The sequence below is a fragment of the Ovis aries genome, chromosome X (genome assembly GCF_016772045.2).
Source record: "Ovis aries strain OAR_USU_Benz2616 breed Rambouillet chromosome X, ARS-UI_Ramb_v3.0, whole genome shotgun sequence".
NCBI lineage: Eukaryota > Metazoa > Chordata > Mammalia > Artiodactyla > Bovidae > Ovis > Ovis aries.
In genome coordinates, this window is record NC_056080.1 from 109,040,566 (window position 1) to 109,061,902 (window position 21,337).

The following is a 21,337-nucleotide window of genomic DNA, read 5'->3' on the forward strand; positions in this document are numbered from 1 at the left end:
CAAGAGTATTCTTGGCCCAAGGCTTCGAGGGACTTGAGCTGAGTTACAGGGCCATTTCAATATCTTCAGTTGGACCGATGTCAAAGGGCCTGCTTCAGGGGCATGGATGGGTATGTGTCCTACCCAGTCTCTAAGCAGGCCATGGCTAATGTTGCCACGTGTTGTTAACTCATGGCTGAGAGGGGCTGCAACTGAGTCACAGGGCCATTTCAGGATATGAAGGTCTGCCTCAGGGCACAATCAGGCATGTTTCCTGCCCTGTCCCCAGGCAGACAGGACTGCATGCTGTGAGGGACTGGAGCTGGGTCATAGTCAGACAAGACTGAGTTCAGCAGGCCTGTTATCTGGGGTATGGTCAGATATGACTTCTGCCAAGTTCTTCAGCAAATGGTGATGGTGCAGCAGGACCAGAGCCAAATGGGTCTATAGCTGAGTCCACAAGGGACAGAACTGTTTCTGGGGACAATGTTTGAGGAATCGGCCACCTGGTAGGGGCCTGACTTCTCAAAATGCCCTCCTCAGTGTTAGACTATACTGGGGTTTTACAGTCTCCTACCTGAAGCTCAAAGCTTTCACAAAGGTGCTTTTGTCTGTGAGTGGCTGTCAAATTATTATTGCTGATGGGGCACATGAGTGCAATGCCTTCTATATCGCCATCTTGCTGGTGTCTGCCCATTTTTAATTGGATTATTACCTTTTATATTATTGGCTTGTAAGCGTTCCCTATATATTCTGGACATAAGTTCTTTATCACATAAATAGTTTGCAAATATTTTCCCCATTCTTTCTTGGTGATATCTTCCACATCCACCACCTTCACCTTCATCCTCCATCTTTCACTTTTATTATTGCTGCTGCCATTTTATGATTATTATTACTTCATCTATAGTTAGTAAAAATGTGCTCATTAGAAATACTGATGCAACGACATTCCCATTCATGTTTCCTTTTAATTTCTAAATGATTCTGATGTAAGCAACACAGGCAGATTACTCCAGAACCCAACAGCTGGAGAAGCACAGAATCTTCAAAGTGGCAGCAGAAACAGTGTCAAATGTCAGACAGAAAGCAGGATCTTAGGGGGCATTTAATGTGTTATTGAAAATAACCAGTGAAGTTAACCAATCATACTTAGGGAGACAGACCAAAATCACAGAAAATCTGGAAATCTCAAATGGATGGGGTCAAATAGGAACAGCACCAAATGGCTCTTCAATTGGTTGTTTTTTGCATTGCTTTACTTTTTATTGTCCCATAAATTAAAAGAAATGCAGAAATGAGAACACATAATTAAAGTGGAATGCTATCCTTTTCAATCACTGAAGTAATTGGATGCAGTGGAGATAAAGCTTTCAGTTTTAACAAAAGATACTTTATAGTGGAAAGAGCCCAGTCAGTCCCTGAAACTTTGCTTGCCCTCCTGCAGGAGCAATTCAATTCCTACCATTGTGCCACACAAGAAACAGCCAGATTTCTCTGCTCCTTGAGAGACATCATCATCATCATCATAACAATAATATGAAAAGGACATTTTGCACATGAAGACTAATATTGTTAAAAAAAAAAAACTGCAACCCAAAGGACAGATCCCTCAAATAAAACAGATAATACAATTCCCACTTTGCTGCTCACCAGTACCAAGTACTCTTATGAGTAGAACATGGGTGTTTCAGGCTTTGCCAATAGAAAACACAAGCATAGAAATGGTTGTTCACCCAAGCCCATTTTCCTAAAGTGGCACAAATTTAATTAAATAAACTCTAAGGTAGTAGAAATGGAGAAGGCAATGGCAACCCACTCCAGTACTCTTGCCTGGAAAATCCCATGGGTGGAGGAGCCTGGTAGGCTGCAGTCCATGGGGTCGCGAAGAGTCGGATACGACTGAGCGACTTCACTTTCTCTTTTCACTTTCATTCATTGGAGAAAGAAATGGCACCCCACTCCAGTGTTCTTGCCTGGAGAATCCCTGGGATGTGCAGAGCCTGGTGGGCTGCCGTCTATGGGGTCACACAGAGTCAGACACGATTGAAGCGACTTAGCAGCAGCAGCAGCAAGGTAGTAGAAAAGCTCCAATACTTTGGCCACCTAATGCAAAGTACTGACTCATTAGAAAAGACCCTGGTGCTGGGAAAGATTGAAGGCAGGAGAAGGGGATGACAGAGGACAAGATGGTTGGATGGCATCACCAACTCGATGAACATGAGTTTGAACAAGCTCTGGGAGTTGGTGATGGACAGGGAAGCCTGGTGTGCTGCAGTCCATGAGGTTGAAAAGAGTCAGACATGACTGAGCGATTGAACTAAACTGAACTGAAGGTAGTCGGTTGACATGATAGTTGCTATTATTTAAAAAAAAAAAAAGTAGAAATTGACCGAAAATGGAGGGAAGAAAAATAATAGTGATTGAAAATTTACTATGCTCTAATTTGATTGAGATTAAACAAAGTTGTGTTCGTGCTCACTTAGTCACGTTCGACTCTGAGACTCTGTGGACTATAGCCACCAGGCTCCCTCCATGGAATTTTCAAGGCAAGAATACTGGACTGGGTTTGTCATTTCCTCCTCCAGTGAACCTTCCTTACCCAGGAACTGAACCCGTGTTTCCTGTGGCTCCTGCAGTGGCAGGAAGATTCTTTACCACTGAGCCAGCTGGGAAGCTTGAGATGACTCCAAAATCAAATATCTAATCTATGACTGACAAAGTCTTCTTCGAGGAAGATGGTAGGTGTGGGAGCCAACTTGTAAAAATATCTATATCATATGACTAGCCTTTCTTCACAGGTTCAAATTCCATTCTGCTGTTTACTAGTAGCATGACCTTGAGCAAGTTATTGAACTTTTCCAAATGGGAACTTCTGTGAGGATTAAGTGATTTAATATACTAAAGCAATTTTCTCATTTGCAAAATCAGGTGACTGGCTTTGACTGGTGGTTTTCAAATTATTTCCAGGTTTTCAAGGTCTATCTAGACCGCCTCTACTTGAAGAAAAAAAAGAATGGATCCACACTGGTAGCTGCCTTAGGATGGAGTGTGGCCAAGCAGCTGGCCAAGCAGCAGCACTGTTACCCTCTCCCATTCAACCAGAATGGTTTTGTTTTGTCCGCTGTATAGGTTTAGGTTCTATAAAAGATTATTTTATAGAACTTTCTTGGTACCAAGAAGCGTTCTAAGTGCCTTTTAATGCACTAGCTGATTTAATTTTCACATGATCTCCATTTTTTTTAAATGAGAGAATTGAGACACAGAGAAACTAAGCATCTTGCCCACGTTTTTGGAGTCAGTAAATAAAAGGTGCAAATTTGAACCTAGGCAGTCTGGCTCCACCATCCACACTCTTCACCACTATGCTTGTTCTTGCTGTTCTTTAGTTGCTAAGTTGTGTCTGACTCTTTGTGACCCCATGGACTGAAGCCTGCCAGGCTCCTCTGTCCATTGGAGTGGGTTGCCATTTCCTCCTCCAAGGGATCTTGCCAACCCAGGGATCAAATACATGTCTCCTGTGGCTCCTGCACTGGCAGGCAGATTCTTTACTGCTGAACCACCTGGGAAGCCCCTGAGCACTAGGCTATGCTGTCTCAAAAACAGGAGTTTCTGTTGCTTAAAAATAAAAGGTAAAAATTTGAACCCCATTAGACTATAGGAGCTCTAAAGACCTCTTTAGCTGTAAAAAAAAAAAAAAAATTCCATAGCTCAACAATGAGGTAACTAAATTAATTAAATTAGCATCAGAATTTACAACATGGGCACAAGGGCCAAGATACAATCATCTAAACAGTCTATACCATGTCTAGGTGCAATTCTGAACAGAAAAAAAAGGTTCAGAAGAATGAACATTATATACTCCAAATTTTGAATTGTTTCGAAGAAATATCCACTTATCTGCAATACTTTTGTATCGGCTCCTTTACTAGCAGGAGATACACAAAAAGCTTCTGGTTAAGACAGTTCTTTGAGAAGTTGGGGCCTCAGGATGAAGATGTCCTTGTTAACAGTGTCTCATGTTTACTATCCTGAAGCTATCCTAAGTCCAGAGTATATCTATTACCTAATGTAATCTGTGTTTTCTGTGCCCTGACTTGTAACTACTTAACTGACTCCAAGCCTCTAGTTGTACTTTCTGGGTTTTCTAGCTGCTGACATCCCTGCCCTGAACCTCAGAGGACGCTCGATGCTGTTCTGCTCACGGAATGAGGATGTTGCAGAGCCAGGCAGCCATGCCCACACCAAGCCTTATCGTCCCCTCCATCCAGACCTCACAGGCTCCACCATTCCTCTCCCAAACTGTCTGCACACAGCTGGGGATGGCAAAGAAGGCAGTCAGGTCACAGGCCCGAGGCTCCATTTGTATTTGTTCCAGGACCCACTGGGATGAACCTGCTTGCTAGGTGTAGGGAATGCCCTATGCCTGTCTTGTGTTCCTAAGCCTGAATTTTGGCTGCCTAGTCCATGTTTACTTTTTGCAGTCCACTTTCTAATTCTCTCACATCAGTGATTCCAGAGGTTTCTGGAAGATTAATTCCTATTCACAATTTAAAATCTACTGGGGTATCTTATCTGTCCAGAAGCTTTTCCTGACCTCTTCAAAATGTGTTAGGTAGCCCTTCTCACTGAGTCCTATGCACTGTATTTATATCATCAGTATTATAAAAAACTATTACTGTGTTTTCCCTAGTAGATTAAGCTCATTAAAGAGAGGAATGATATCTTTCACCCTCATACCTCAGTTCAGTTCAGTCGCTCAGTCGTGTCTGACTCTTTGCGACCCCATGAATCGCAGCACACCAGGCCTCCCGGTCCATCACCAACTCCCGGAGTTCACTCAGACTCACGTCCATCGAGTCCGTGATGCCATCCAGCCATCTCATCCTCGGTCATCCCCTTCTTCTCCTGCTCCCAATCCCTCCCAGCATCAGAGTCTTTTCCAATGAGTCAACTCTTCGCATGAGGTGGCCAAAGTACTGGAGTTTCAGCTTTAGCATCATTCCTTCAAAAGAAATCCCAGGGTTGATCTTCAGAATGGACTGGTTGGATCTCCCTGCAGTCCAAGGGACTCTCAAGAGTCTTCTCCAACACCACAGTTCAAATGCATCAATTTTTCGGCACTCAGCCTTCTTCACAGTCCAACTCTCACATCCATACATGACTACTGGAAAAACCATAGCCTTGACTAGACAGACCTTTGTTGGCAGAGTAATGTCTCTGCTTTTGAATATGCTATCTAGGTTAGTCATAACTTTTCTTCCAAGGAGTAAGCGTCTTTTAATTTCATGGCTGCAATCACCATCTGCAGTTATTTTTACACAATAAATGCTCAATAAAGTTTGCTGAACTGAACTCAGGTTTCTTTTGTACTATTTCTATACTTTTCCACAGTACACTGACCTTCCCTTCTTTTAATCTAAGGCAGGGTTTCTCAACCTCATCAGTATTTTTATGAATAATTTTATTTATTTATTTTTGTCCATGTCCTCTAGTTGGTGTGAGTGGGAGCTCCTCTCTAGTTGTGGGTGTGCAGGCTTCTCACTGTGGTGGCTTCTCTTGTTGCAGAGCATGGGTTCTAGGGTGCACGGGCTTCAGAGTTTGTAGCACATGGGCTCAATAGTTGTGGCCTATGAGCCTAGGTGCTCCACGGCATGTGGGATCTTCCTGGATCAGGGATTGAATCCAAGTTTCCTGCATTGGCATGCAGATTCTTTCTCACTGAGCCACCAAGGAAGCCCAATCTCATCACTACTTACTGAATAATTCTTTGTTGGGGGAGGGAGTTGCCCTGTACCTTGCATGTTTAGCAGCATCCTTGGCCTCTGTGCACTGGATGCTAAGTAGCATCCAACCTCCAAATTGTGACAATCAAATACATCTCCATGAATATCCAAATGTTCTCTGGAGGGCAAAGTCATCCCCAGTTGAGAACCACTGTCCTAATGCGACAAATTGTTGTCCTTTCCTTGCATTGATAATTCCTGCTTTTTCCTCCACTTATCAGCTGAAATGTCACTTGCTGAGGGAAGCTTTCCTTGCCCACCAAATGAGTTTAAGGCCCCTGACATACAGTGTGCATCTATATACTGGACTACCAGTGAAGTCCCCCTTGATATATTTTTATACCATTTGGTAATCATCCTTCAGCATACTGGTTACAATTTTAATTTTATAGCTGTCTCAATTATTAATTCCATCAAACAAAGACCAGGAGTGTGTATTTCATTGCTAAATACCTAGAGCTTTGCATAGTAACTAGCATATAGTAGGTGCTCAAGAAACAATTCTTAAATGAATGAATGATAGTTATTGAAAAGATAACTGCCCTCTCTTATCTGTTCATATTTCTATCATAGCACTCACCAAGCTTCTACAGTAGGTCTCTGTTTACACTGTGACCCTTCTTCAAGATAAGGGAAGGAGATATTATCTTATCTGCTTCCTCAGTATGTTTCACAACAGCTGGCACATGACACATATTCCTTAATATAAACATATGTGCTATTCACCCCTTTATTGAATTTACTAAGGAAGTAACATTACTTATTGGACTTTTAATCAGCAAAAAACTAAAACTGAATTTAGGGCTTAATCGTCAGTTAACAAAACAAATGTGATTAAGTTGGCACTCCTACTCCAGTGCAAATATTATCTCTCATTTGAAAGATACATTTAAGTCTGTACCAACATATCATAAAGTGAAAAAGTACAAGAAGTGCAGTCAGTTAAAAAATAATCTATCTATAAATTGCCAACTAATTTGGCTGATTTTTTCCCAATGACTGAATGTTTCAACATTAAGCAGAGAAAGCTTGAAACTAGCAACATAAAGAACAGAGAGGAAAACAGCCTATATAAGTTTTTGCCATTAAGTCAGGTTGAAGTATTTTTGTTTCTTTATTCCATGTTGGTTTTTCGTGTCCTATACTGAGTCCAATTTTAAGTTTTCAATTTGACAGGGAAGATATCAGAGAATAGAAAGGAGACATGTGGATGAAGGGAGGGTAACGTTTTTTGGCACAGTTCTTCTTAGCATGACTCTTAAAAGGGAAGTTTGAAGGCAAAATATGTGAGACAGGAATTAAGCCGCAAATGAAATTATTGTGTTTAAGGCAAGTGTAATATGCATGCCATGCTGAACAGATACAAAATGCATCTTTTTGTGTGTTTACTGTGATTAAAAAGCACATTTACTGCTACGATAAAAGCATATTTACTGTGATCTACAAGCACTTGTAAGACTTTGGGGAAATGTGCTATGTGAGTATGCTATGTGAGTGATTGTAGCCAGCCAGGCACTTCTGTCCATAGGATTTTTCAGGCAAGAATACTGGAGTGGGTTGCCATTTCCTCCTCCAGGGGATCTTCCCAGTCCAAGGACTGAACCCACATCTCTTGCATCTTTTATCATTTGTAATAATAAAAATCTTTTCAAATTGTAAATATCAATCATGTTTGCAAAAATGAAAAAGAACTAAGCCACACAACTGCAATCTACATAAACAAAGTATATATAAATAATCGTGATCCTACCTGCCATTTACTGACTGTTTACAAAAGACTAGTCACACTATATGCATAAATTATAAGGCACTCAAATTCTGTGAGGTCATTATTATCTTAGTTTCACAAAGAGAAAACAGAGGATCAAGGAATTTGGAGCATTTGCACCAGGTTTTGCAGATACCAAGTGGCAGGGCTGGGACTTGAAATCAGATTTGCCTTTTATTAATTTAATGGAAGAAGAGATCGAGAAAGCCTTTGGTATAAAGGCATAAAGATACTTCTTTCTGGGCACCTTTTATACTTTATCGCCCTGATTATCAAATTTCCCCCTTACTCCAACATCTGCCCTCAGACTAGGAGTTCCTCAAGGGCATATGCCATCTTCATTCCCATATTTCCAGCACCTACCACAGTGACAGGCGCAGAGTGGATATTCAACATATGCTTTTTAAATGAAGGAATGATATCTTGTTAACATAAATTCTATAAAGCCTTTGGAATACAATTCTACCCACATTTTATCCATTCAGTTGCAGTGAAGGGCCGTGTTCCAAAAAGGAGAAAACTAGCGAGGAGGAACATGAAGTTTGTACTTAACAAGAACTGGGATTGCCTGACAAGGACTTCATTATATGTAAACTTGAACAGTTACATAGTTAAAATAGTTAATCAACATAGGACTGTCTCATCACATTTCATCTGAAAATATATATATATTGAAAGAAATGTGCATAAAATGTAGAGGACTATTCTTCGTTTTGAAAATCAGGGCTCTTATTAAGAATCCAAATCTCTGGCTTCCTCCTATCTACTATACCATATTTAGAAACCAGGATTTACTTCTTATGAATGGTTTTTGTAATTACTTTCTTTCATGCCCCACATATAGCACCAAAAATTCTCTTTATAATTGCAGTGCAATGTTTTTCCTAGTTCTACTGCATCTAGCATTTGTACACGTTGCAGAATGAAAAACAAAAGCAGTTATCGTGCCCCAATACTTACTTAAACTAGCAAAGATTGACCATAAATTATTATTGGGCCCCTTATCAGTTTAATCTTAAGCTTCTATAATGGCCATCAAAGTCAATGAAAATAGAAGTTGTCCTTAAGCAAAAAAACTCTTGAACATTAGGCCATAATAATGATTTCATTAAGTGACAGCTTTTGAAGTTTTTTGAAGTATCTCAATGTGAATGATGATTGAGAATGTCATAAGATGTATATCTTACATCTCTGAGGAGATAAGAGATGAATTTAAGCCAAACTAAAACAACATATCTGTGTCAGAAACAGACTATAATCAGGCAGTCTTTTAAAAATAGATTTCTTCTTAAAAAATAGTCATTATACAATGGATTATTAAAGACTGCCAAAAAAATTCAGGGGGCTCTTCCTCACCTCTGCAATTGTCATTATCCCCTTAGGGCTACTGTCAGCACTGCTGACCTAGAATGAGGCTTCTTGGGCTCCTTAGCAGGGGAACTAAGGCAAAATTTAAAAGTAGAACTCTGACATCCGAAAACCAGCACGGTCCAAATGAGTCTTGGCTCCATCATTGATTCTGTCACCTTGTGATGCTGTAAACATACAATGTTGTCATTATTCAGAACACTTTTAGAATTCCTCAGTGGTTAGTATCTTTAATGTTTGTTTATGAGCAACTGAAAAAAATCAGCTTTAATATTTCGGAGTTTTTGATCACAGGTCATACTACATATTTTGAACACCTATATTCAACAAACTTGACTCAGAATAGCATTTGCTTGTTCCCCCCAAATCAGCTCCGTCTTCAAAGAAAACAAATGCCACCAGTGAGTACACTTCATGATAATTCTCAAGGTCTAAAAGCAGTAGTCAGAAAAAAACCCTAAGAAAATTGTTAGCAGTTAAGGCACTAGAGTTAGTGTGTAGCCTGAGATGATTATTCTAAGAGAATCATATTCATTTGCATGCAGATATTCTTGCAAGATGATATACTGCACACACATATCCACCCATTTGTATTCGCAGAGAAAATCTCAAGTAAAGCATTACATATAAGGAAAACTTGTGCTTTCAGTGGTATGTGCCTGAAGGGTTGGGAAGGTTCCAGAGTAGGGGAAAAGTGAAAGTCGCTCAGTCGTGTCTGACTCTTTTCAACCCTTAGCTTATACTCTATTGTCAGGTCTTCTGGGTTTCTAACTGTATTTTTCTACTTTAAACCATTTTATGTGTCTCTTTGTCTCCATTATAAAATTGTGTGTTGTAAAGACTCTTATGTGGTATATGAGAAAAGAGGAATAGAGTTAAATTAGCAAATAATGTAAGCACTGTGGCAGCTGTTATATTGAGTGAAGTGAGAATGCCCTGGCAAAGGAAAAAAAGATCTGAAATCTGTTCAATGTTATCATGCTTTTATTGATCAATCTGTGCCCAATTAAAAAATAAACAACCAAAAAATACCCTTATCTAAAAGCAAACTTCAGGATGAGAATTAAGGAATATCTGATGTCTCTGAGGACAAGGGTCTGTGGAGTACTGATAACACTTGCAATTTGAAGGCTTCCTCCAGAGGGGACTTCATGGTCTCATTAAAAAAAATAAGTCACAAAAAGGTGTGATTTTAGTTTGGACTATATTTTCTATTGTTCATTCCAATCTATTTGAAGGCAGCAAAGCAAACACTTTAAAGAAGTACATATCCAAAAAGTATCATAAACAGACAATTAAGACAAATGAAAAAGTGGGCAATCTTGACAGTATTTAAGACAGACAAGGGGATAATTTCCTTAATGTTTGAGAGCACTTACAAATCAATAATAAAAAGACCAATTAGCCCAATAGAAATGTGAACAAAGCATACAGAAAATTCACAAGAAAAAATACATATAACAAAATATAAGATGTTCAACTTTCTTCATAATTACAAAGTGAAATGAGAAAAAGGTTTTATTTTTTACTTGTCATACTGGCAAAGATTAACAAGTTTGATAATATCCAGTGTTAACTTAGGAGAAATAAGTGCTCTGAAGTCTTGTCATTGGGAGTCTAAATTGGTTCAACTAAGGACTTCCCTGGTAGCTCAGATAGTAAAGCAAGCATCTGTCTACAATGCAGGAGACCTGGGTTCGAGCCCTGGGTTGGGAAGATCCCCTAGAGAAGGAAATGGCAATCCACTCCAGTACTATTGCCTTGAAAACCCCATGGACAGAGGAGCCTGGCAGGCTGTAGTCTATGGGGTCGCAAAGAGTCAGATATAACTAAGCGACTTCACTTCACTTCATTGTATAGGAAAAGGAAGTAATCAATACTTATCAAAATTTCAAATGCACATTCCCTTTATCTAGACAATTTCATGTCTAAGAATTTATCCTACAAATATATTTTTGTACTGTTTTGTGAATAGATATGGTGGACTATCTATGTGGCATTTTTGCAAAACTGGAAAGAACTAAGAATTCCACAGGAGGGATATATTTAAAAAGATTCTGATGTATCCACATAACAGAGTACTAGACAGCTATTTAAAAGAATGTGAAAGCTGTACATGAGCTGATATAGAAAGTTTTAAAACATGCTTGAGTGAAAAGTGAAGGGATAGAACAAGACATTAACAGTGGTTATGATAGGAAATGAGTCTGGAGGTGAGTCCCTTGATTTTTCATGAAATCAGAATTGAACTCTCCTTTATGGCTGAATAATATCCCATGGTCTTCTTCAGCACCAAAATTCAAAAGCATCAATTCTTCGGCACTCAGTCTTCCTTATGGTCCAACTTTCACATCCATACTTGACTCCTGGAAAAACTATAGCTTTGACTAGACAGACCTTTGTCGGCAAAGTGATGTCTCTGCTTTTTAATACACTGTCTAGGTTTGTCATAGCTTTTCTTCCAAGGAGCAAGTGTCTTTTGCTTTCATGGCTGCAGTCACCATCCACAGTGATTTTGGAGCCAGAGAAAATAAAATCTGTCTCTATTTCCACTTTTTCCCCATCTGTTTGTCATGAAGTGATGATGGGACTAGATGCAATGATCTAGTTTTTTGAATGTTGAGTTTTAAACCAGCTTTTTCACTCTCCTCTTTCACCTTCATCAAGAGGCTTTTTAGTTCCTCTTCACTTTCTGTCATTAGAGTGGTATCATCTGCATATCTGAGGTTGCTGATATATCTCCTGGCAGTCAAGATTCAGCTTGCGCTTTAACCAGCCTGGCATTTCACATGATGTTCTCTGCTTATAAGTTAAACAAGCAGGGTGACAATACACAGCCTTGTCGTACTCCTTTCCCAATTTTGCACCAGTCCATTGTTCCATATCTGGTTCTAAGTGTTGTTTCTTGGTCTGCATACAGGTTTCTCAGGAGACAGGTAAAGTGGTCTGGTATTCCCATCTCTGTAAGAATTCCCCATAATTTGTTGTGTACCATGGTATGTATATACCACATTTTGTTTATCTAGTGAGCACTTGATGGACATCCGTGTTGTTTCTACTTTTTAACTATCAAGAATAGTGCTGCTACTAGCACTAATGTACATGTGTAGGAATTACTTTTAAACAAAAACTAGTTCAAATACTAAAAAGTAATATAGCCAGCAGAACTATAGTCACTCAGAGGAAACCTCCGTAAGACAGTGGGAAAGTAGATAGGGTGGGTTTCCTATGGAGAGTTATTGTACTGTCAGTTACTTATAGAATAGAAAATTTGAGGAAGTCTTCAATAGGAAACAGATTTAAACACATGGCTTTCCTTTTATGAAGGCATATGGGTCAGTTTGTTAGAAATAAAAATAACTACTTTCATATATTATATTCATGACAATGTTGAATTATAACAAAGCTTCAGAGCTAAAGTTTCACCTTCCCAGTTTACATTCAAGTTCCTAAAAGATAATCTACAATTTGAAGAAGCAGAGCCTGAAGAGTGCAAAACTATCTTGCTATACAGACTTAGGATGGTTAATTTTATGTGTAAACTTGGCTAGGCCGTAGTACTCACTTATTGGTCAAACACCAGTCTAGATGTTGCTGTGGAAGCATATTTTGTGCATGTGGTTAACATCTAAATCAGTAGACTTTGAGTAAAGCAGATTATCTTCCATAATATAAATGTCTCATCCAACCAGTTGAAGACCTAAGAGAAAAGACTGTCGTAATGTGAGGAATAAGGAATTTTGCTCCCAGACTTGCTGCAACACCCTGGGTCTCCAGCCGGCCAGTCTACCCTGCAGACTTTGCCAGTTCCCACAATTATGTGAGCCAATTCTTAAACTCCTTCTCCCTCACTTGTGTAGTTGCTTTCTCTCTCTCTCTCTCTCTCTCTCTCTCTCTCTCTCTCTCTCTCTCTCTCTCACTACATGTTGGGTTGGCCAAATAGTTCAGTCAGGTTTTTCATAATATCTTATAGAAAAATCCTAATGAACATTTTGGCCAATGCACTACATATATATACTATATATATAAAACATATATTTATATCATAGATCAATCAATCCATCCTATTGGTCTTCTACTTTGAAGAACCATGACTAATGTTAGACCCAGTGAATGTTTATGTTGGAAAGTATTTTAAATATCATCTAAATTGAGTCCTATTTTTTTATGGTTGAGAAAATTGAGGACCAAAGATTTTAAGTGGCATGTCCTAAAATCAAAGAACAGTAAGCTAAGGCCTTCCTGTGGTGTGTGAAGTGGTGTGGTGTGTGGTGTGAAGTCGCTTAGTCGTGTCCGACTCTGCGATCCCATGGACTTTAGCCTACCAAGCTCCTCTGTCCATGGGATTTTCCAGGCAATAGTACTGTAGTGGATTGCCATTTCCTTCTCCAGGGATCTTCCCAACCCAGGGATCGAGGCTGGGTCTCCTGCATTGTAGACAGACGCTTTACCATCTGAGCCACCAGGGAAGTCCTTCCTAGGATGATAATTTATTTCAAAAAATTTTTTGAAGTACATGAGAATAAGGTCACAGAAGGTGTCCCCACACCTGTGTGCTTAGGAAAGGTGAGAGGGAAAGTAGAATTATCAAATTATCATTTAAACATATACAACGTTTGGAAAAACATGCCGTTTCCCCAAACTACTTTATAATATGATTATATGGTTCCTGGAGGCTAGTTATAATTGAATTATAGGGTGTCTTGTTCACATTCTAGCTGGTGAAAAAAAAAAATTGCTCAGCTCTGCTTCGCGGTTCTCTAAACACTGGCTAGAATACTCATGAGGCAGCTTATAATTCAATTATAACTCCCCTCTGGGAACCATATAATTATATATAAAAGACCTAAGCCATCATATGTTCTCCATTTATTTTGTGCTATGAAAGGATTTGTCTAAAGTCTGATATTAAATTTGAATAGGTCTGAGTCAATTTGCACCTCAAGATTTACCCAGATACTAAGATAATAAACTGTATTCACCTAGCTGAAAGAGACTACAAGTTGATCTGTTTACTCAGACAAAAAAACACATAATATTCTTATCTGTCTTTGGAGATTATATATACAAACACACATCCCATACAGATACACACTCACGTTTTTAATTGAACTTGTAATGAAATAGTAAACTGCTAGCATAATTACTATGACGCAGACCTGAATAAAAGATTTTAGCACACTGCATCATTAGTTAATGGCTCAAAAGAGTATATAATTTGCAGAAATAAGGCTGGGATGGGGGTGTGCTGATATTGATCTTAATTCAAGGAAACTCTCTGCCTCTCTGATTCATTCATTTATTCATTTAGCAGACAGTCACTGAGCACTGCTCTATGCCAAATATTGTATTTCCCTTCACTGCTTAGAGCTCACTTGAGAATGCATTTAAGCTTCTGAATGTGCACGTGTACACATTCCTCTTCTAGAACACAATCCATTATATTATTTTAAACAATGAGTTCCAACATTTGTCACTTATTTAATTCCACAAGGATTTCACATATACCCCATATTTAACATTGTGTTTGGCTATAGTATGTGGGAAACATAAACCATACTCTCTAGAAGTTTATAATTTAGCTGAAGATCTAAGGATAGCTTACAAGTGGAGAAAACCTAGAGGTTGGCAACGAGAAGCTGTAGGGTAGTTAAATGTGTAGAAGAGGAGATGAGGCACGCCAAAACTAATTCTGTACACCCCACAAGTTCGCCTATAAGATATTCTGAGACTGCATCATAATTCCTTTGACAATTCAGCCTTTCAGTGTCTGTCTGACCTGTGTTCTCAAGCAGTAAAGGTTTAGATCCCAGGCTATGGAATCCAAATGTTGGGCTTTCAGCTCTGAGACTTACTAACTATAGGATCTGGGGAAAGGTACTCAACCTCTCTATGCCATCATATTGCTCATATGTGAAATGCAGATGATAGAATTTATCTCAAAGGGTTATAGAAATTAAGACTTAATCCAGGAATATGTTATGAGGGGCTTCCCAGTTGGCACTAGTGGTTAAGAACTCTCCTGCCAATGCAGGAGATGTAAGCAATATGGGTTCAATTCTTGGGTCAGGAAGATCCCTTGGAGTAGCAAATAGCAACCCACTCCAGTATTCTTGCCTGGGGAAATCCCATGAACAGAGGAGCCTGGCAGGCTACAGTCCATGGGGTTGCAACAAGTCAGACATGACTGAGCAACTGAGCGCACGCGCGCGCGCGCACACACACACACACACACACATATGTTATGAACTGAAAGTTCACACCCTCACAAAACTCATGTTGCAATCTTGATCCCAATGGGACCATGTTAGGAGGTGAGGTCTTTGAGAGGAGATTAGGTCATTGGGTGGAATCCTCATAGATGGGATTAGTACCCTTATAAAAGAAACCCCAGAGACCTCTCTTGCCCTTTTCACCATGTGATGGCACAGCAAGAAGTGGGCCCTCACCAGGACCTGAGTCAGCTGGCACCTTGATATTGGACTTCCCAGCCTCCAGACATGTGAGAAATACATTCCTGCTGCTTATAAGCCATCTGTCTATGGTACTTTGTTATAGCAGTCTGAATGAACTAAGAATAGTTCTTGGCACCTGGTAAGTGCCCAATAGCTGTCAGCTCCTATAATACTTTTGTTGTTGTCATTGTCATTTTCATAACCTTCATCATCATCATCTTAGTACTATTGACAGGAGGTAAAAGGGGAATTCCCTTCAGATTAAGATATGGCTACCACTGGGGACTGTTTCACAAAGTCAGAATTTTTTAAAGGTGATGAAAATAATAGCATATAGTAAAGAACAGGGCATGACTAGCTTAAGCTAATATAACTTAGGAAAGACATGGAGGCCAAAAAATTCAGGGGTGGAGGGCTTTTAAGGTCTCTCCAGGGCATGATAAAAAAAATGAGTGAATATGAATATGATGACAGTTGTCAAACCAATCCTGGAATCAATAAGTAGATAACCCCTATTTTGTATCTGTCTTTTCTGTCAAAGAGATTTATTTGTAAACTAAAAAGAATAACAGAATCATTAATAAGAATAAACTGAAGCCCAGGATTCATGAGAAAAAAGTATTATTAATAAAAGCACTTAATGTTTCTTGGCTCTCACAAAAGACTTCTGAGATTATTGACTTGGTTCTGAGGCTAGGATGCATCCAGTACCAGTAGTCAACGCAGATAAACTCTGAATATGTCTTAACAGACTAACTTCACTTTCCTTTTGAGCAGGCTGACTAATTGACAGAACAGGGAAATAGACAGATGTAAGTGTTTCATATTCTGCAAAGCATTTTACAAAGTCTTTCATGATGTACTATTGGCTGAGTTTAAACAACACATGAGACAAACGATGGTGCCAATTAAGTTAATGCTTAAATGAATGAACAACCATATCAAGGTTTAATTTGGTTAATTTGTGTCTAGCAATCCCCTCACCTGCATTTCACTTAACATTTTTTTAATCCATGCCATAGGTGAGGAAGTAGTTTTTCGATGACACAGAGTTATTCAGAACAGCTAACATGTCGAATAACACAATTGTGATCCCCCCAAATTCATGACAGGATGGAACTATGAGCCAAATATAACATGTTATAATTTCATAGACAGATATATAAAATCTTACATTTGCATTAAAAATTGTCTATACTACATAAGTACATCGTGGGAGAAATTGGCTTTAAAACAGTGCTGTGTATAGAGACTAGATTCTAGTTGACTACAAGCACAATGAGTTGGCAGGATGATGTGGCTGATGTGAGCATAGGCTATGTGAATGGAAACGTAGACTCTTAGGACAAGAAATATGATACTCTTGATCTAATTTGGGCTGCCCAAACTAGTCCTTAGAGTATTGTACTCAACTACGGGTTTCCTGTCTTTAAAAACCCATGGACCAAATAGGGCATGTTCAGAAGAGAGTGATGAGGATGGCTGAACAGCATGAAATATGTCATCCCTGCATGTATTCAACGGCCACTTGTCAAGAAAGCTAGGGACTCAGATAACAGGAGCAGATGACTTACATACATATAAGGATTTTTCCAAGCTTAAGTCAATGCCTTAAAGAGGGCAAACTTGTGGGAAACTGAGAACTAAAGAACACAAGATTGGTACTAAATGAAGGGTATTCCATTGATAAATTTCTAATCGGATTAGCATTTCTCTGAAACTCAGAGGCTCTGGGACAACCTTCCCCAGTTCCAACTATTACTGGCTTCTAGCCCAGAGCCCCTCCATCCAATTTGCCAGATTCTGAACCTAGCTATTTATGCTAATGAAGAGGAAGAGAAAATCACTGATGATTTTTAAAATATCCTTCATTATTGTTCCCTTTAAGTTATAATCCCCAAAGAGTTGACTACATAGGGAACATCTTGCAATGTTGGAAAGATGACTGAACTGAGAGAACACCAAGGTTACATAAGACTTGCTTTAGTCCATTTTCTGTGGGTCTAAATTTTGTCATCTGAGAAAGGAGGCAGTCAGATTAGCCTCTAAGGTCATTTTTAGACTGAAAATATACTATAATTCTATTACTGTTGTGTTAATTTTTAAAGGATACCTTATGACTTTTTTCTAAGGAAGCAACAAAGTATGAAAATAAGCCATTGTTTGAGTAAGTGAATTAAACTGAATGGAATATTTCCATGTTTCGTATTCAAATCAGAGAATGCTACAAACTTTAAGTTCAGTGATTAAACCCGCCTGCCAATGCAGGGGACATAAGAGACTCATGTTTGATCCCTGGGTTGGGAAGATCCCTTGGAGAAGGAAATGGCAACCTACCCCAGTATTCTTGCCTGGAGAATCCCATGGACAGAGGAGCCTGGCGGGCTATGGTCCATAGGGTCACAAAGAGTCAGAAGCAACTTAGCAGTTTTATTTATGGTTCTAATCACTTTAAGTGGTCTCTTGTTTGGTGTTTAGTTGGTTGGTTTAAACTCAGGTCCATTACAACATTAGTTCAATTTGGTAGAAATTTACACTCTCCTTCTTTAAAGAGCTGCCTCTTAGCACAGGAAATGCCAGGACAAGCAAAAAAGGAACTTGGAGCCAAAATTCTATGCTTGAGAGAGAAGGTCAGAAGCCCTAAAAGACCACAGAAGAGGAGTGAACCTGCTATTGCTATGAATTTCCTTCCCCAAGTAGGATTTCTTCAAATTATAATAGCTCCTTCTAGTTTGATTCAACTTACATATTTGAACGTAAATGTGTCATTTACTTAAAGGCAGAAATATAAGGAAAATAAGGAAATTTCACATAAGGAAAAACTAAAAGGCCCAAACATAACAGTATTTATAGATGTAGGATTTAAGGCATAAATGCTTCATTTTCAGTGACTTTTGAATGTAATTTTCTCAGAAATGGCAGCTCAGGGAGGGTGGGATGGATGGGGTGATCGGGATTGGCATATATACACCACTATGTAGAAAACAGATAACTAATGAGAACCTACTGTACAGCACAAGGAACTGTACTCAGTGCCCTGTGATGACCTAAATGGGAAGGAAATCCAAAAAAGAGAGGATATATATGTATATATGTGGCTGATTCATTTTACTGTACAGTAGAAACTAACACAACATTGTAAGGCAATTAAAAAAAAAAAGAACAGAAATCACAACTCAGAGACCAATGTTCACTTCTCACCATAACAGTACATTGGTTTACAGAGATACACACCAAATGTTAACAGCTCATTCTTGCCTCAACACCCCCCAAAGAAAGAGTTCATTTTCCTTAGAATACAAGTCAATAAGTCTGGGGGAAAATCCAATCTCATAAAAACATCCAAAGACATGAACAATTCCCCAAGCATCTTAGAGCATTTATTCCCAAAATAACATTGCTGTTCAAACAGATTTCAGTTTATCATGTTGGAGCCTTCTGGGTAAGGCACACTTTGCCAGAGACTCTAGGGTAAATAATTTGAAATGCTATTTGTTGACAGGGAAGGAGAAATATATATAGTCTATTTAATGAACAATTTTCCTATTGCTTTCTTATATTTTAAAAATCATTCATCTCTGCTCATCACTTCTTGGGTTCCAGTTGATCTATTGGTATCACTTATCTGTGCTTTCAGTAACTCAAGTTCAGTCATCAAAAGGAATTGCTATTCAAAGACTGGTGAGGCAGGCAAACTTCTATCATGTCTAATCTAGGTAGCAGGCCACAGCTTTCTTAATGCTGCCAAAGTTTGAAATGGATTCTCTAGGTGGTTGTTTCCTGTTTTTGTTTTGTTTTTCACCTTCAGAAAGAGATGGTTTTTGTTTTCAAACTTATACCAAAGGAACTGACTTCAGGCTCCCATTCAACCTTTATATTTCTCCTTCTCATCCTGCCTTCCCTTTTTTGAGAGAATAAAAGTTGCCTTTGATCCTTTAATTTTCTATAAATTCCAGCGAAAAGTTGATTCAGAATTGATATGCAGTGCTAAGGAAGACATATGTCCAAAGGAAGAGTAAGAATTAGCGTTTTAGTACCACACACTAAAATATGCACTCTGGATTTACATTACTGAGCAAAGAAAGACAAACTAAGAAGCCACTGACCTGGAAACAATCACAATTGCTATGTGATACAGTGAGAATTAGAAGTTGACCTGGGGAAAGCAAGCAAGAATGAAAAGAAATATTGATAACAATGTTTAGAATTTTCACCTAGGATGAATGGTGCTATCAGTTACCACAGTGCCTCTCTCTTCACATGTCAACCCCAATTATTCCTGCTCACTGTTCTGCTCCATGACAGACATGGAAAAGATCCAGAAAAAAACTTAATTGTTAGAATAAGGGACAACAACAACAAAAAAAGATTCTTCAGTCAAGAAAGAGAAAGGTTGAAAAGAAAAGGATATGATGGAATCTAACAAAAGAAGTTACGGACTGAATGAATCCCTTTTCCAGAATGAAACTGATGAATGAAGTTTATGACCAATGAAATAAAATACTACTTTATATATCATTTACACATTATTTGTTTCAAATATGTTAAATCTATAGGAAAGCTATATGAACAAGACATTATTTAACCTCGAGCTCATGTTTCAGCTGGGCAAATACATAAAATCTAAACATGATAAAAAATATTATAAATAATTCAAGAGTTACGTGTTACGAGTATAAGGATATATTAGGGGACTTCTCTGGCTATCCACTGGTTAAAACTGTGTTTCCAATGCAGGAGGTGTGGGTTCAATATACAGTCAGAAAACTAAGATCACACATACAGCATGGCTGAAAAGTAAACTTTAAAAAAAGATGTGGGGACTTCTCTGGTGGTACAGTGGATAAGAATCCATCTGTCAGTGCAGTGTCAGAGCCAGGACAGGCCCTATCCTTGGTCTGGAAAGATCCCATATGATGCAAAGCAACTAAGCCCATGCACCACAACTACTGAGTCCACACTCTAGAGCTGCTACTCCACAATAAGAGAAGCTACCGGGCAATGAGAAGCCCATGTGCCACAATGAAGAGTAGCCCTCACTTGCCCCAACTAGAGAAAGCGCTAACAAGGGTGGAATGGGCTGCATCAGAAGTTCTCCAGATGATCTCATTTAGTGGAATGCTATAGAAGGGATTCAAATATTATATGGATACATATATGGGGGTATTATATGGATACATATATATGGGGATAGCGTAGAATATATATGAGGATATTATATATATCCTCAGTCCTAAATATCCATTGGCAGGACTGATGCTGAAGCTGAAACTCTAATCCTTTGGCCACCTGATGCAAAGAACTGACTCACTGGAAAAGACCCTGATGCTGAGAAAGATTGAAGGCAGGAGGAGAAGGGGAAGACAGAGGATGAGATGGTTGGATGGTATCACCACCTCGATGGACACGAGTTTGAGCAAGCTCCGGGAGTTGGTGATGGACAGGGAAGCCTGGCATGCTGCAGTCCATGGGGTCACAAAGAGTAGGAAATGACTGAGTGACTGAACTGACTGACTGACTGATTATATGTATATATATGTATATATATGTGTGTGTGTGTGCATATATACATATACACATACATATATATTATGGATATATAGAAGGGGAGGTATTGGAATAGATAACTTTTCAGATCCCTTCCAAGTGGGATTCTACTCACCTTTCCACAAGAGAGCTCTTCAAATAGATGGAAGATAGATCTAGCTCCTGCACAGTTTGTGGGATCTTATTTCCCCAACCTAGGGATTGAATCCAGGCCATAGCTGTGACAGCAGTAAGTCCTAACCACTGGACCAGGAGAGAATTCCCTCAATCTCAATATTTTAAATCCCTTTATCCATTTTGCAGAATATGTCTTAAACTACAATCTTATATAAATATATAATCTCAATAAAGCTGGGTTAAAAAAACAGCAACTTCACCTTTACCTTTGTGATTGATCTCTTCCAGATGACATCACATAGTCAGCCCATGTTCCT

General features: G+C 39.0%; 1 protein-coding gene and 1 pseudogene across 1 annotated transcript in view; one reads left to right on the forward strand and one right to left on the reverse strand.

Moving 5' to 3' along the window:
* TENM1 (teneurin transmembrane protein 1) overlaps positions 1-21,337 on the reverse strand; it is a 900,209-nt gene that overhangs the window by 723,050 nt on the left and 155,822 nt on the right. The gene's annotated exons all lie outside the window — the stretch shown is intronic.
* LOC114111675 (DNA-(apurinic or apyrimidinic site) endonuclease-like) overlaps positions 78-21,337 on the forward strand; it is an 85,932-nt pseudogene continuing 64,672 nt past the window's right edge.